The following is a 3,338-nucleotide window of genomic DNA, read 5'->3' as shown; positions in this document are numbered from 1 at the left end:
CACCTTGAATGATGTCTTATGATTTCTTCTAAACGTTCTATGACTTTTAAGAATAGCTTAAACATTAGCACTTAATAGTTGTTACACCTAGGTAATGTTGCTTGAGAAGATACTATAATAATTAGAAACAAATAAGTGGGATATGAATAAACAACTGAAAATTATCTATGGTTAGAAAAAATTACATCTATGATTGTGCTTTTTGTATCCAAATAACCATAATGTCATCAATAGCTATTCATATAAATAGTAGAAATTTATATGAAATAGACATATAGTCGAAGGAGTGAATTGAGAACATGTACCTGATTCTCAGGTGAAGAAACCGACGAATTGGGTAGTAGGAGTGTCTCTGCTCTACGTGCCAAAAAAAAAAAATCAATGAACCGTGCTCTGTGTGCCAAAAATTCTCTCTCTCTCTCTCTCTCTCTCTCTCTCTCTCTGAATCTTCCTTTTGGGGTTTCACAGGGCACTAAGGATAATTTAACTGCTCTACGATTAGAGAAGAAGAAGAAAGGGAAGAGGTTCAGAAGAGAAGAAGAAGAAATAGAAGAGAAGAAGAAGATGTTACCTCTCTCTATGAGCTATACGATGATGAAGACATTTTAGGGGAATATTTGAGGGTTACAAACAAATCTCTCCTCAAAATGTTGAAGCTTATTGATCTCTATCTTTGGAATCTAGAGTCAATCATAGGTGGTCCAAAAAAACCCTAAAATTGGTCCCAATACCTGCTCTGTGATTACAATAGATGAAGAAGAAGGAGAAGAGGTTAGAGTAGAAGAAGAAACAGGTTAGAAGAGATGAAGAAGAAGAAGGAGAAGAGGCGAAGTTATCTGCACTAGAGATTTCACAAGGGGCCGAGCTCCTCTTCCCTCTTCTCTCCTCTCTTCTCTCCTCTCTCTATGCACAGACTCTGGAATTATCGGGAACGATTGTTCCAAAATATATTCTCTCCTCAAAACATTGAAGCTTATCGATCTCTATCTCTGGAATCTAGAGTCAGTCATAGGTGGTCCAAAAAACCCTAAATTTGTTCCCGATAACTGCTCTGTGATTACAATAGATGAAGAAGAAGGAGAAGAGGTTAGAATAGAAGAAGAAACAGGTTAGAAGAGATGAAGAAGAAGAAGGAGAAGAGGCGAAGTTACCTGAAGATTTCAGAAGGGGGCGAGCTAGGTTCTCTCTTCTCTCTGCTCTTCTCTCCTCTCTCTATCGCGGACCTAGAGAATTATCGGGAACGAACATTTCAATATCTATTACTTGAAACGAAACACCCCCGACAGAACAGCCTCTTGGGTGTTTCGTCAAATCGAGGATTTTTCGTTTTTTACTCACTTTCAGTTTCAAAAAAACAGAAACGATACATACACACACCAAACAGAAGATTCCATTTTTTCGTTCTATTAAAACCAAAAAACGACAGAAACGTTTTTTATGAACAATACCAAACGGGCTCTTAAATACAAGCCAAATTAACAACTACATCTTTTAACAAGAATTTACAACTTCATACAATTATTACAATAAAAATTAATTTTTCTTTTTCTTTTGTTAACCAAGGTGTCCGAGCCAGTTTACGTGCACCTCGACTAATCTTCAGGGAGACTAGCACAACAACCCATCGCCATGATCTCCACTTAAATCACAGATGCACAGATGGGGAATTGAACCTGAGACCGTGTGCCTAATTCACACAATCCCCAGTTCACCCTAACCATCTGAGTAACCCATGGGTGGGTATAGAATAAATAAGAAAAAAAAACACACACACACACTCACACAATGCGTACGACGACAGGGTTCGATCCCATGACCTCCTCCCCTGGGTGCCGGCTCCACAAGCCGAAGCTACCACCATTAGGCTATCCTAGTGTTCGTTTACAATAAAAGTTAATGAAATGGCATAATTTTAATCAATAGAAGGGCAATAAAGGCGCATTTCCCACAAGAATGATGCTAATAGGGGGATTGGGATCCTCTCCAACACCAACGACCCATCCAAAGGTTGGAAAGACTTGGACACACATCCCCAGGTGTTGGCAGGTGTTGGGATGTATGACCAAGCCCTTGCAGTCCTTGGATGATCGTTGGAGAGGCGTTGGAGGGTGCAATCGTTGAAGAGGAGCCTGATCCACTAATAGGGTGGGGGTTGTCACCATTTTGCTCTTTATATTATTATAAAACAAGAAATTCTATTTGGTAGTTTACATAACCCTCCCATGGACTTTGGCCCTATTACAGCCCCTCCTTCCGTGTTTTAAACAATTACATGGACCTCCTCCGGATTTTGATGGGGCTAGCCCCAGTCCATTGAGTTGAAACTTGAAACTATTAAGTTACCCAAATTTTTCATTAATGGTCATATTACCGTTCGCTAATGTATTTTGACCATTTTACGCTTGCAATACAACACCTTGAGATATATCATCAACTTCCATCGTTTTAACTAATTCCATCTCTCCTCTTTCTTCTCCTATGACCTCCATACATGATAATGTCATCTTTGGCAAACGATGAGACTATGCTGACCTAATCTCTCCAATCGCAATCTTTGAACTGCAAAACCAACTCCCAACTCTACGACTATGCTGTTCTAATCTCTCTAAACAACAACTTGTGAGCTGAAAAAGTCATATGGAAATATCTTCTCTTTCTTCTCCAGTGACCTATATACATGAAACTGTCATCTCCAATAAACTAAGAAGTTTAATATCTCCAATCCACAATCTTTATGACAATAAGGTAACTTCACCCTGAACCTCTTCCTTAATTGCCATCAATTTGGATTCTAGGTTATATAAAAATCTACTTCTCTGTGTGTTAGGGTTAATGAAATTCCTCAAATTGGGTTATGTTTGAGCAAATATGAGACATAAAACATTCCAATGGTCAATTAATATGCACATTAGTGAATGGAATTGGATCTAATTGGCTTACAAGTCTCCTACATTCTTGAAACTGTGGTCCGTCTGAATCTGTTACTTTCCTAGGTCTCCCCATTATTGGTGTTTGCTTAGTAACAAGTTCCTTCTTCTGTGATTGATGTGATCAGGAATTCTTTGAATTTTAAATTGTATAAATTAGTTATTGGGTGAGTTATGAGATTGCTTTGTTTTTTGGGAGGCTGCAACAAGTAACTACCTCTATGAATGGCAACACAACAATAATGCATTTGAATCAATAGAAGTTTAGACAACATATTTTTGTCACTGAAGAGCTAAGTAATGATGAGTTGAGAACACCCTTTGATGCAAAGTGATCATGTATTTATGGTCGAGAACTTTTCTTAGACCTAGGTAGTATATTTTGGCTCTCATGCTGGCAAGATGGTTAAT

The sequence above is a fragment of the Macadamia integrifolia genome, unplaced genomic scaffold, assembly GCF_013358625.1.
Source record: "Macadamia integrifolia cultivar HAES 741 unplaced genomic scaffold, SCU_Mint_v3 scaffold_216A, whole genome shotgun sequence".
Taxonomy (NCBI): Eukaryota; Viridiplantae; Streptophyta; class Magnoliopsida; order Proteales; family Proteaceae; genus Macadamia; species Macadamia integrifolia.
The sequence above is the reverse complement of the archived record's forward strand: the minus strand, read 5'-3'. Positions refer to the sequence as shown.